Source organism: Drosophila willistoni (genome assembly GCF_018902025.1).
Source record: "Drosophila willistoni isolate 14030-0811.24 chromosome XR unlocalized genomic scaffold, UCI_dwil_1.1 Seg143, whole genome shotgun sequence".
Taxonomy (NCBI): domain Eukaryota; kingdom Metazoa; phylum Arthropoda; class Insecta; order Diptera; family Drosophilidae; genus Drosophila; species Drosophila willistoni.
Genome location: NW_025814056.1, coordinates 3,625,640 through 3,640,457, shown reverse-complemented (window position 1 = coordinate 3,640,457; position 14,818 = coordinate 3,625,640). Strand labels below are relative to the sequence as shown.

The 14,818-nt window shown below is 34.6% G+C and overlaps 1 pseudogene; it reads left to right on the top strand.

Moving 5' to 3' along the window:
- The first annotated feature begins 11,648 nt into the window (after window positions 1-11,648).
- On the top strand, window positions 11,649-12,204 carry LOC6645264 (annotated as a pseudogene).
- Window positions 12,205-14,818: the final 2,614 nt, after the last annotated feature.

Here is a 14,818-nt window from a genome sequence, read left to right as displayed (position 1 = left end):
AGGTGACTCCCATTCCAAGCAGATGGTTGCCAGCCTCTTGGAAACCAAACTTAAATCTCTGTTTGTGTTTAAACGCCCAAAACGCCTAGTAACTATGTAGTAGGATTGCTTCGTATTTTTTTTTTTTTTTTTGGTGTTGTCGTTGTTGTTCTTTGTCGTTTTTGAGCCCACAAAATTTCTGCAAACGTAAATGCGTTTTGTAAGTTCGACGATGATTTATGTATGTGCGGGCCGCACCTACATTTATGCCATAAAGTGGCCATAAATCACACCAAAAGGCAAAAATTGCAAGCCAAGCTGGAACCAGCCATTCAGCCATACATATGTACATATGTATGTACATACAAGCAACTAACCAACTTAACTCGACTGGCTCTTGTCCCTCCTCCGTACTCCATTCTCTGTCCATTTGTCCGTTCGTCCCTCTGTCACTTTGTCTGTCTGCCTGTCAAACGCGACCAGAGAGAACAACAGTCGCCCGCGACAACAAATTGATATTTTTAACATGTGAGTTCAAATAGATAAAGTCAATTGATGGACAGAACTCTCCTCCCGGTAAGTGGAGGGAAAAATACTATATATACATATATGTATGTGTGCACATTCATATAGTATTTACTATATAAGTATAAGAAGAAAAACAAAATCAGTAGCAGCAGCAGCACAAGACAAGCGTTCCAAGTCTGGCATGGCATGACAATTAGCCGACCAGGCTGGCCACAGTGACGCCTCCGAAACAAAGAGCAAAACATAGATGAAGACAGAGACAGAGAGTATATGGCAGCTGGGACTGTTAGCCATCACCAATATAGTGGGACAAAAACAAAGCAAAAGTGTTTCCCCAATCTAAAACAAAAACTTGTACACATTTATTTAAAAGTGGCAATCAGGGATCATCAAATTTCATCTAAATAACTAACTGATTTTGGTTTAATACTTAAAAAACTCAAAAATTTTGAGAATTTTCTAAATTTATACAATTTTGGACCTTCGGTGACTTTTCGAACAGCAGATTTTAAAAGTCAATTTGAGAAAATTTAACCTTTTTCTTAAAGGTATTTACAGAAAAAGAAAAAATTGTGTTTGTTTTATTAGCTTTTAGTAGGTAAGTTAGTTTAGTAAGTTGTATTACCTTAAGTCCGAATTACTCGTGTCTGCCGTGTCTAAATAAAACATTTAGCATCAAAGATTTTCCTATGATTACTATGGTCGCGAAAAGATTAAGCTATTACTATAAACATATTAGTTTGAAACATTTTAGATAAAGTATTGAATTTTATTCAATTTTAAGTGTAATTAAAATTATAAATTAGCTGAATTTCCCTTATTATACTAGAAACTTATTATGAAAGCGAGTAAAAGCTACAAAAATTGAATAAAATACAAAGCACTTCATTTTTTAAGAAGGTGAAGAAATTTTACACAAAATTTTTAATATATATTCACAGAACTCTTTTTGAAATCTCTATCTACATAAATAAGTAGCTACATATGATATTAAAATTCATTTATCAGAGATGAAAAATAAAGCTTAAGTGTATAAAGGTCTCTGAAGAAAGGACTGTTGATGCTGATGAAGTAGGCAGAGGCCACTGATTTCAAAAGGGAGTAGATTTAATATTCATGTGTCGACTTAAATCTAGTGCTTTTGATGCACTGTGCGTATTACTTTGCCCGCCCATTCTCCACCCCATTTATTGCATTTGAGTTGTCAATTTGTTTGTCTCTCCTTTAGCCTCGAACACTTGTCACAAATTGTGCAAATTTATTTTACGCGCTAAATGCAAAACGTGCCCGGCCAGCTAAATGGACAAAAATTACAGCTCCAAAAGATTCCAGTCTTTCTTAGTCCCCCAGATATACTTATATATGTATATATAGATATTCGATGTATATATGGTTTTTGTGTGTACATTTGGCATTGGTTTGCCTCTTCTATTGACAATATGTGTTCGAGTGAGGCTGCTGCTGTGACTTCCTTGAATTGAAAGTACTTCTCAGACCACCCACAAATTTCAAATGGATAGATGGATGGATGGAGAACAAAAAAATTAAAGAAGGAGGATTGAAGTGAGGTGGAGTGGGGTGAGGAGAGAGGAAGAGCGGTAGAGGGATTTTAATTTAAAACCCTTTAGCTTTTTGCCTGCCTAACAATGCGTGAAGTTTCGCCGCCGACGCTTTTTGATGGATTACAATTTGAAAACTCTTTTGGATATATATATGTATGTATATATATTTTGCTTTAACACTTTTGCCTTTTGTTTCTCATATATATGTATGTATACGAGTGTATGTAAAGACTTAATTATTTATGTATGGTTTATGCCATTGCCATTATGCAATTTATTTAGGTCTAGCGCTTGAGAACATTTCTGTTTAATTTTATGCCTTCTTGAACAGGACTTTTTGATTAATTGCCAGAGGCAAAAAAGGCAACAACGCGGCAGGGATACATAGAAAGAGAGACTTACTCGTTTAAATATAAATTTCCCTTCTTCCTATTATAAATACTTAAAACGAAAGTCCTTATTATTTGTATGAAAATTCCATTATTTGATCTAGTTTCGTGATTGAACATAATTTGTATTGGATATCTCTCGTCGTTTATTGAAATCCTTTTGCGCTACTGTTGAGCTAAGTGGATTACCAACTGTTACTTTGACTCCCACCCCCGCCACTTTTTTTGTTGTTATTTTTTATCATTTTCCGATGATCTTGGCCCTTTTTGACAATCGATCGACACAATTGATTGATGATTATGGTCAAGAGCAGTTCATGTTCATGTCCAATTATACCATTTGCATTTTACAATACAAGAAGAAAACACCGAAAAATGTTGAAGCAATTATTGAACAATTTCCTTCTTTTTTTGTTGTTGCTTCTTCTTCTTCATTTTACTGATCGATTGTCGACAATTTTCTTCTTTTTTCTTCATTTCACATTTTTAGAAATTTTTCAGTTCTATTTTTTTCCTTTTCTTCAGATAAGAATCAGAACAAAAACAAAACGATGAACTGAGCAATAAAAAAATTACAGACAGATTTCATGAACAAACGCCTTTTATGAGAAGGGAAACATTTGGAAAAGACTTGGGGAAAAATCATAGAAGAGAAAAAAATAACTATTAACAAATGTCAATTAGATGACATAGGCGCAAAAGGTTAATTTTAATGACGACAAAAACAAAATAACGAAAACGAAAAAAAAGAAACAGATACAAGATACAACAAAATAAAATGAAAAGAAGATGCATACCAAAGATATGTTTGTCATTTTTTTTGTTGGTTTTGTGTCTATGTGTGTTAACCAATTTTGTGGCAATGTTACACTTTTTTTGGGATTTGTTTTTCTTATTTTTTTTGTCTATTCAACTTGTTGATCATCGTCGAGAGAATGGATGAGCCTGTCGCTAAGTATGAGTCAGAGACCAATGATAAAATGAATGAGACGTGTGAAATGTGTAATGATCAGATATTTTAGATAGGTAGGTTTCTTTTTTCATCGTTAAACATGAAATTAACTAAGAAATTTGTCGCATAAAAACTTTCATATCTCAAATTGTTTTTGGGTGGCATAGCCTTACCTAAGAACCGAAATGTATGATGAGATATACCCTGCAATATGAGAAAAGGTCTTAGAATGTATCTCACGTATGGAGACAAACATCAAATATTCAATTAATAGTTAACGTTTCCTTTTATTTTAAAATCAAACTATTCAAAAGAGCGGCTATTAGCTGCTAGAAACAGAAATCAATATAAAAAGGGTGATAATATGAGTTTCAGATGGCAATATGTTTATAGAGTATTACCAATGTCGATCTATGTATGGCACATTGACGTTTCAATTCTTCTTTTTCAACTTTACAACTTAATTTTCCTAGATGCGTCGGAGGCCGTCATTGTTGGGTCTTTTAGTTGAACTGCCTGAAATCAATTTGTAGCACTTTACTGGAAATTAACATTATTAGGTTTATTTTCTATTGCCCTGGCCACATTTTCTATTTCAAATGAAAATCCCAATGCGCTTTTTAATGCGGCACGTCTGCGCGCTCAATTAAAACTGTGGACAACAGTTGGGGACAAAGTGGATCTCTGAGGTGAAATGAAGTACAGGCAGAAAGGTTTAAGGTGGAAGGTGGAAGTTGTCACTTGCCAGGTGAACGAAGCGTTAACGATTTTATTTTCATTTTATTTTTTATAATATCAGCCAACGAGGCTGAAGTTAACGCCTGAAATGGATTTCAAGTGTGGCCAGGGCTAATTGAAAAGGTGTTTTTTAAATAGAGGCAAAACAAAAGGCGCGACAGGAAGAGGAAGCGACTGTTGAGTCAATGCCACAAACAACAAAAAAACAAAATCACAGACGAGCGATTGACCGTTTGGGAAATGAACCCATAAACAAATTACAAACAAAAGGCATTTAAGGTTCTACACACGCAAGGACCTCCACATTTATTTATTAATCGCATGTCAAGGGACAAAAAAAAATATACTGACGGCAAAAATGGGAGAAACCAAATAAAAATATTAGCACGTAAGCATTAAATACTTTTTAAGCGGAAGAACTAATTAACAGCAAAGCAAAAACAAAAAAAAAAGGACCCAGACAGGGATACACAACTTGGCCAAAAACTCATTAGCACGCTCGAACGTTAAAAATGTCGCGTCAAAATCAGCGCTTAATATTTCTCATCCCTTTGTTGGCTATCACATTCCCTTTTTTCTCTTTTTTTCTGTATGATTAGCCACAAAGAAAGTAAAAATAATGTGCAAACGAGAAGTAGGAGAAACAAATTTAATTTGTCAAATAGTTTTCCAAGATCAACTAATCATAGCTTTAAAAATTTACTATTACACTAAAATAATTTAAACAAAGTATTACTGTAGACAGACAGACAGAAGACAGTGGCTTATCTAGGGATGTGAAATGGAGAACAATCCGCCCCTAAAATACTATACTAAACTTGCACATGAAAATTGGGTAAATATTTACTTAAGCTACTCGAGATTTCAGTGCTGATGCTTTTTTTTATATGGTGCGTTGTTTGACCTGGCAGCCAAATATTTTACTCTGAATTATTAAATTAGGGAATATTCGACTGCTCTGGCAACCGCATATTGTATTCTAAACTATATTTGTTCTTTAAAATCAAGAAATAATGTGAACTCAACAATGAGAATAGTGCGAACAAAAGTTTTAAAAAGCCCGCGTATTCGAGTATCCGAAATTTGGCATCTGGCAACACTATCTCAAAGTTTGACAGCTTCTATTAGCCGAAAATAGCTACTTTTAGCTATAGTCCCACTAAAAACATTATTTTTATTTTGTTAATTACACAAAAACTACATAATAAACCGTCAAGGCGCACCTGAGGTCGTGCTCTTGGAATTTTTCTCTTTTACTTTTCTCTCGTATGATATCAAATTTATGTAGTTTAAGCGCGTTTTGTGCCCGAGTAGAAATATAAAAGGGTGTTTAAAGCTAACAAAGTTACTTCGATAACAAGTAGGTCTAAAATTATCGATTAAGAGTGTGGCCAATCTTTATAACTCTTTTAAAATGTCTATTTTCATCAAGTAGTCGTGGTGAAATTCGCTTGAAAACGGTATAAAAATCGGGGGAACTCATTAATTTTCTCATTCAGTAACTTCCCTCTGCTGGGGTAACAACTGATTGCAAAAGTCTCCTTCAATTTAAATTAAATATATGTATATTTAATTTTTATTCGTATTTTCCTTATTTTTAAACATCACCTTTTCATTAATAAACCTACCTCCGCTAACTGCTACTGTATAACATCACGGAATGTAGTTAAAATCAAAATTCAGTTCGTTTCCTTCCACTTTCATCTTAAAAATAGAATTTGCCCACAAGACTATAACCATGTGGTGACATCCCTCAGATGGAGTAACAAGTGATTACAAAAGTCTCTTTCAATTTAAATTAAATATATATTTAATTTTTATTCGTATTTTCCTTATTTTTAAACATCACCTTTTCATTAATAAACCTACCTCCGCTAACTGCTACTCTATAACATCACGGAATGTAGTTAAAATCAAAATTCAGTTCGTTTCCTTCCACTTTCATCTTAAAAATAGAATTTGCCCACAAGACTATAACCATGTGGTGACATCCCTCAGATGGAGTAACAAGTGATTACAAAAGTCTCTTTCAATTTAAATTAAATATATATTTAATTTTTATTCGTATTTTCCTTATTTTTAAACATCACCTTTTCATTAATAAACCTACCTCCGCTAACTGCTACTCTATAACATCACGGAATGTAGTTAAAATCAAAATTCAGTTCGTTTCCTTCCACTTTCATCTTAAAAATAGAATTTGCCCACAAGACTATAACCATGTGGTGACATCCCTCAGATGGAGTAACAAGTGATTACAAAAGTCTCTTTTAATTTAAATAAAAATAAATTAAATATTTTGTTTTTACCCGTATTTTCCTTAGTTTTAATTATACCCTTATCAATAATAAACTTTCCTCCGCTAATTATCAAATCATCGTGTATTCAACTTCAGATTTTCTAAATTTTTCCGTTGATCACCTTTTCCTGGTCTCGATGGAGTCTCTGGTCGAGTTTGTCGTTTTAAAACCCTGTCATATATTTGATCTGTTTTATCGTTAAAAACCCCCAAAAGGGGAGTTATACTTATTGATTCATAGCAAACGTCAATTTTATTTGTACATTTGTAGACTTGTTTTCCTTACTGCTGTTACTGGCACTAACTTTCGGAGTTCACCTCGTATCTATGTGGAATATACACACATATTTTGTAGTTGTCAGTAATTAACCTACCTCCGCTAATTATCCAGCACTACGACCTATAGTTTGAACAAAAGTTCAATTCATCATATATTCTACTTCGTATTTTCCAAATCCAAGTCATAAATTCTATGGCGGAGTTCTTTTTAAAATACAAGCATCTTGATTAAAAAAAAAATTTAAAGCTTTCAACTCCATACCGGCTTTGATTGTGTTTGAAAATAAATAGTCGTAATGAGTTCCCTAAGGAACAGCAGCAACTGAGTTTCTTTTTTTTTAATATATATTTGAGCTTTATATAATGAGGTCAGTGAGAAAATTACATTTTCCTTACATATTTTTTTAGTTCCTAATACCATCAAAATAAAATTCAAGTGTGATTGAGTTAGTTTTTGTTTGTTTTGTTTTTTAAAGAAGATCAGTGGTTCCCAATTTTTCCGGTGAAACCTTTCAAATTTTTACTTGAGTAGATAGACTCAATGTTTGAGTTTATCTAGGCAAAAGCCCTTTGGAAATTTAATCTGGTATATAATCTACAGTGGTTGTTAGAAACTCCACTAACTAAATTAAATATTTAAATTGCTTCAAAATCGAAATCACTTAAAAAGGTTTTTAAAACGTTTGAAAAACTTAAAACCAAGTTTCCCATTTGTTTTTTCTAAGTTGTTTATTTGTAAATAAAAGTTAAAGTCGTGTTTAAACTTGGTTTGAATATTTTAACTTGTTTTTGTTATTATATCATATAGTATATATGGACAGGTGTTTGACACTGAAAAAGACGGCGGATGATTACGTGCACGATGGTTCGGGTCGGGGTGGCAAAGTAATCATCATAATTTTGCGCGTCTGAAAACGCTAAAGACTCATTAATCGTAAGCCAGAAGTACACAAACACACACACACCCACACACATATATAAACAAAGGCAAAATCGGTGTCAAACGACAGGACATTTGTAGCATGTCCTCTGTATAAAGTCGCGACTTTTGCCGCCAGAGACGTTTTAATTGTGACCGAGAACGGGAAACTCCGAATGGACAAAACAAAACGCAAAGTCCACAACATGACACCGACGCCGACACCGACACCCGCGGCTGATGTGCCACTACGTCACTCACTCTCACACGGTGTTGTTTCGGCTCGACTCGTCAGTCAGTTCGTCCAGTGTGTGGGTGTGTACTGTTTTTATCGGTAATAAGGTGTTTTTGATGACCCAACCGGACTGGATGGATGCCAATGCCGAGACAGGACTAGAAGGACACTGTGACATCAACACTCCCACGACTGAGACGCAAAAGTCGAAACACTCTGCGGACACATCGTTGCATTGCGCTTTTATAAATATGACGATAAATTTCGTTGGCCACTGTCGCGGGTGACTTTTTCCATGTTTCCTCTTTTTGCCTTGCTTTTCATTTCAACTTCATTTTGGTTTTTAATTTCCTACTGGGATTTACGAAAAAGGTATCTTCTCACTATCCCTTTTTGTTTATTTTTTTTTTGTGTTCGCGTCGCTTCTCATCATGTCTGGCAGCATCGCATTTAATAGCTCTCGTCCAGTCTGCAACGATTTTAATATAAAAACTACAACAAGAAACACAAACAAAAACGCAGAAAATATGACCACAAAAAAAACTAAAGAAAATAAAAGCAAAAAAGGCAACCGTTTGACCAAAAAAAAAAAAAAAATGAATAAATTCCAAACACAGGTTCACGAGCTCATCGTCCATGGGTAAAAGTAAAGTAAAGTGAGATAAGCGCTTTAAGCTGCATTAACAGTAATGAAACATGTGTGTGCATAGATCCTTTTTCGGCTGACTTTGGAAACATTTTTGTGTGTTTAAGTAAAAGAAAATTCAAGTTTAAAGGTCTTTCAAGTTGAAAATCATTCAAAAGTTATATGCAACATTGATTTGAAGAATCTAAAAAGGTTATTGAAGTTAGGTTTATCAGAATATCAGATCATTCATAAACATAAACTGATCTAGATCTTAATATTGTAGTGCAACTTTTTTGGTAACTTGTTCCTTACCTATAGCCATCAAAGTGGATAAACGTTTTATCTAAAAAGTCTTATATTTGCGAAGGTACGGCCTACAATCTTAGCATAGCAAATATCGAATTTATTAATCAAAGTCACTGTTTTCCACCGATTGTTCCTATGGGAGCTATATGATATTGATTTTTGATCTTAATCAAATTTAGCTCAGTCATTAACAAATAGTAAAACTGACAAATGTTAAATTTTTAAGCAATCGCGTCAAAAGTAACGATGTTATTCATAAAAGTAACTGTTTTCGACCAATCGATTCTATGGGAGCTATATGATATAGTTACATCTTACTAGGGGAACTTCAGGTATGCGAATCACCGATTCGGATGAATTTTGGATATGTTGTAGTCATTTGAAGCTGTGTGAAATATTTCGGCGCACTATTCTCCTAATAAATCGGCTTTAAAGTTATAGCTTTGGTGACTTAAAAGTAAAACGCCGAGTGGACTACAAGCAGTTCGACGGTGTAAGGGGTAGAGGTCCTGCCTAAAATCGACGAAACTATGGTTCAAGCCCGGCCAGAAACTAGTTAGTTTTGGGCTTAATAAAATTTGGCGCAGTTGTTTATGGGCGCAATAAACTAACCAATATCAAATTTCATTGACAATAGCTCAGAAAATAACGAAGTTATTGAGAAAACTCACAGTTCGTGACTTTGCCGTCTGTATGGGAGCTATATGATATAGTGGTCCGATCCGACTGAATCCGAGATATATAAATTGCGCAGTATATACAAGCCTAGATGCTCTCTTGCTTGCTCTTGAGCTCCTACGGTCTAGGAGGAGATCGCGTCGATCCAGACGGACGGACGGACGGACGGACATGGCTATTTGAACTCGTCTCGTCGTGCTGATCAAGAATATATATACATTATATGGTCGGAGATGCTTCCTTCTATGCGTTGCACACTTCTAACCAAAATTAATATACCCTTTTTGCAAGGGTATAACAATTCAAATTTATATTCAATTTACCTTACTTCCTTGATGATACTTTTTAATTTAATTAACAAAAATTAATATATACTCAGTTTTTAGTTGTGTTTTTATTATGTTTTAGTTATTACCTTCAAAATCAGTGCACAAATTGTAGCGTTTGTTCCACCACTTATTTCCGTCTTCGTTGTAGGGACATAATTCGCATCAAGCACTTATTTTTGGGTTGGTCATAACAGACTCCATTGCTGATCGTTATTGGCTTAATGATGGCAGTTGATTTGGAGTATTCTTGACGAGAGCAATAGCATTTTCTGCGTGAGGCCTCTTTTCTCGTCGAAGAAAAAGCGATTTGACCAGCTAATATGCTACGTTTTCCAAATACTCTCGTCCACATATTACTACATAAATGGTAAATGCGCTAATACCGGATATGCCTAGCATACCTATATGAAAATAGGTCGTTCGGCACGTTTGCAGGAGAATATACCAATCATTTGGTCACAAGTGTCAACACTTTCTTGTTTTATTGTTGTATCATGATTATGATCGTTTTTTTGCAAGCGCAATTGTCCTCCCCTTGTTTTTTGCAAGCGCAATTCTCCTCTGATGCTTTCAACTTATTTGTGTCTATTTACCTATCGATTTGAATTGATAGATTCCTATAACTCAGTTGCTTGAAGGTCGGTTCTGTATGCTAATAAACTTTCCCCTCTTTGCTCACAAAAAACGAATTATTTGAAGACATGTTATCATGTTTTGAAACATCAAAGCTTTTTATGTGAACATTTATCATAGGACATGTATCTTTCGTAGCGTATCCGATTGGATTTTTATGTGCGGTCAAATTTGACCCTAACAAGGAACATGTAACTTTTCATTTTTTCACGTTCAGGAAAACCAGATATCCAAAATAGGTTTACGATCGAAAAACAAGATACCTCGAACTAAAAAAAAATTTATTTGAATCAAGCAATTAATAAAAATAATTTTTAACCCTCTAATGCTGTTTTCTAAACTATTGGAGGAATATAAGAACAATTTTTTTTAAAGTAAATTAGAGATGGGCGTCGGGATCGCGATTTTCAGGAATCCCGCGGGACCCGAAAACTTTATGGGAATTTGGCGGGATGGGAAAGATTTTCAAAAAACCGGGACGGGACGGGATAAGAGGTCGATCCCGAAATTCCCGCAGGTCCCGGAAAAACTATCGGGACCCAAAAACTACTCTGGACCCAAAAATAAAATGATCAATAAAACTTTCAGTATTTATCGATATTACTCACTGACTGCAATTTATTAGTTACACGAAATATTACTCGTGCAATATTTCGTGTTTTCCATGTGAAGATGATATTGACGAAGAAATTAGTAATTATATTAAGAATGTTAAACTTAAGAAAAATGTGGATATATTATATTTTTGGAAGCAGTGCAATGAATTGCCATTATTGCAAATGCTGGCTAGGCAAACTTTAAATGTTCCGACATCCTCTGCAACTAGCGAAAGAGTTTTTTCTACTTCAAGTAGAATTTTGGGAGACAGAAAAACTCGGCTTATTGGAGACAATTTTGAAAAAATATTGTTTTTAAATAAAAATATGGATATATAAAGTAAGAGTTTATTGGAAAAACAAATATATAAATAAAGTAATTATGCATATATGAAAAAAAAATTTCGGGAAAATGTCGGGACCCGCGGTCGGGACTGAAAATTTTTCGGGATAACCGGGATGGGAAAAGCAAATTTGATTTCGGGACGGGATGGGACGGTAAGCATTTTCTTTCCCGATCCCATCTCTAAAGTAAATAAAGGCTTCGTTGTTGTTTTTGTGTCAAAGTCAAAAACTTTAGAATACTTTACCGTGGAATTTGTTGAACAAAAATGAGCATATATTTAGAAAATAGCGAAGGAAAATTTATCACAGCTACAAAACGTCCGGACGGCACATGGCGGAAGGCACGTCGCGTCAAGGATGGCTATGTACCCCAGGAAGAGGTGCCACTGTACGAGAGTAAAGGCAAACAATTTGTGGCCAAGAGGCAGACAGGTGTACCACCGGGAATGTGCCCAATTGTAGCAGCCGAAGCGAAAAAGGAAAAACAGAAAAAGGCCAAAGCCAAAAAGATTGATACAGCGAAGGGAACCAAGACTGTATCCTCAAGTGTTCCACAAGTACAAACCAACACAAGCAGCACCACCAACACCACCAGCAGCAGCAGCGCAGCTACTAACACTCCTAAGGCTAATCAAACTGTGGCCAAGAAAAATGTGAATGCCCTGGCCAAGATTTTAGATGAATCCCTGAAATTGGAGGACTCTTCTGAAACGGATGCCACTAAACTATTGAAGAAACTTCGTAAGAAAATCCGCTAAATTGAACAAATCGAAAGCCGTATACAGGCAGGAGAACAGAAAAAGTTCTAGCCGAACTTTTCTACCAGAACACAAGCACAAACAAGAAGCTACGTCAACAGGAAAATAGAAAGAGGGTGATGGATCTCAAATCTCTCCCCTAACTCAAAAATATATATTCTGCAAGAATATTGTGATTAGTTTGGTCAGGACCAATCCGCATACGATGTATTAACTCCACATCGGATGAATGAGTTAAAAACTGATTCAAGGTATTAGGAAATGGCAAAAAGCACAAAAGGAAGGAAGAAACTGAATGTGAATTAAAAACGAACTGAATTTTGATTTTAACTACATTCCGTGATGTTATAGAGTAGCAGTTAGCGGAGGTAGGTTTATTACTGAAAAGGTGATATTTAAAAATAAGGAAAATACGAGTTAAATTAAATATATAATAAGGACGTGTTTATGAATAAGGAATATACGAATACGTGGCTATTTACTAATAATAGTTTTTGACGTTAACAACAGACTAAGTATTGATCTCATACTATTAAATTTACTTGTCAATTTGTTCGTTAGTGGGACTGTACCAACGCATTTTTGGTTTCTACGTTTCTACGAACAGGCAAAAACAAATTAATCACATAAACGTTTTCTAGACATCCATACCTTTTGAATTAATTAGGGGATTTGAACTTATGTATTTGAAAAAGGAAAACGGCAGATACAAGGTGGCTGAGTATGCGAAGCTCATTGAACTCGTGATGAAAGTTAGCATTACGAGATGCTTAAATGTGGAAAAAAAAACTTGATTAAAATAAGGAAACCTAATTCAGTTGCTACCCCAGCAGAGGGAAGTTACTGAATGAGAAAATCCATGAGCTCCTCCTATATTTATAGAGTTTTCTAGCTAATTTCACCACGACTACTTGATGAAAATAATTACTTTTTTTATTATGCCACACTGGCATTGTATCGATAGCTATTAAAACACTTTTTTTTCAAGACGTCTAGTGTTAAGCAAAAGACAAAAGAGTTGACAAAAGTGTTGACAAAAGGCAGAGTTTACTTAATCTATTAATAAATAACTATATTTTATTTTTATGAATAAAAATCATGCATATTTAGGCTGACTTTTGTTTGTTGTAATTGTTGTTTTTTTCTTGGTAAATGTTTACTTAAGCTACTCTAGACTTCAGTGTTGAAAAGTGAAAAAATCAGATAAAGGTATATTTTTTATCTGCTGCTCTGGCAGCCAAATATTGTATTCTGAAATATATTTGTTCTCTAAAATCAAGAAATAATGTAAACTCAACAATATTTTCGTCAGTTGAGAATAGTGCGAACAAAAGTTTCAAAAAGCCCGCGTATTCGAGTATCCGAAATTTGGCATCTGGCAACTCAAAATTTGACAGCTTCTTTTAGCCGGAAAGAGCTACTTTTAGCTATAGTCCCCATAAAGGCTTAATTTTTCTTTTGTTATTTACAAAAACTACATAATAAATCGCCAAGGCGCACCTGAGGTCGTGCTCGTAGAATTTTTCTCTTTCGTTTGATACCAAACTTATGTAGTTTAAGCGCGTTTTGGGCCCGAGTAGCTTAAGTAAATATTTACCTTTTACTTATCGATAGCAATTTTAGTGTTGCATAATACTTAAAGAGTTTAGTTTTATCAAGTAGCCATGGCCTGATGTTGCTTGTTTGATCCATTTCTTAGTTTTATGTCCATTATTTTTGCATAAAATATTTTTTTTTTGTTGCGGCCTTTGGTTTATACTCCTACATACGACTTTTTATATTCATTTTTATTCTTTACTCTTTTTCAACACTGAACGTGTTGAACAGTAAGTTTTACTTATCGATATCATTGTCAGTGTTGCATAGTACTTAGAGTTTGTTTTCATAAAGTCGCCATGGCGAAATTCGCTCAAAAATCCTTTAAATACAGGGACAACTCATGGGTTTGCTCATTCAATTACTTCCCTCTGTTGGGGTAACAACTGAATCATTTTGTTTCCTTACTATAAGCTGATTTCAATTTTTAACTTCAACAAAAGAACTTCTCCCATAAATTTGCTGGCGTTCAAAGACTTTTTATTCTAGTTTCCTTATTTTAAAAAATTCCGTGATAATATGTTAAGTCGAAATTCAACTCAATCCCCAATGACAGGCGAGAAGGAAAAAACAACAAATTTCCTTCGTCAAATTCAAAATAATCACTTATTTTATATTCCAACTAGCTGGCCCGGCAAGCGTTGCTCTGCCCCCTTTTTTACTTGCTGGCGAATTAAATGTTTAGTTCATCCATTAAATGTTCGACGTGGCAATTTTCAAATTTTTTGCTACGCACTTAACTTATTTTAATACTATTGAGTATACAATATTTTTTGTTTTGTTTGCAGGTGTATAAATAAACAAATTATTTGGTGCTCCCACCCTGGAACATGCCACGTATAATTGTCCGTGAGAAAATCACGGCTCTTCTAAATTTACCCCACACACTTGAAGGGTTTGTCCTTGCGCTTTATTTATCGTCATTGCAAATGATAAACGCACTGGGAATTGAAGACGTTTCAATTCGAATGGCATGTCAGTTGATATCAATGGAATCCTTGGTATTAATACAACTTCTCATCTTTCTTTGCCAGTTAGAATTGTTGCTTCGATTAAATTAGGCATTAAT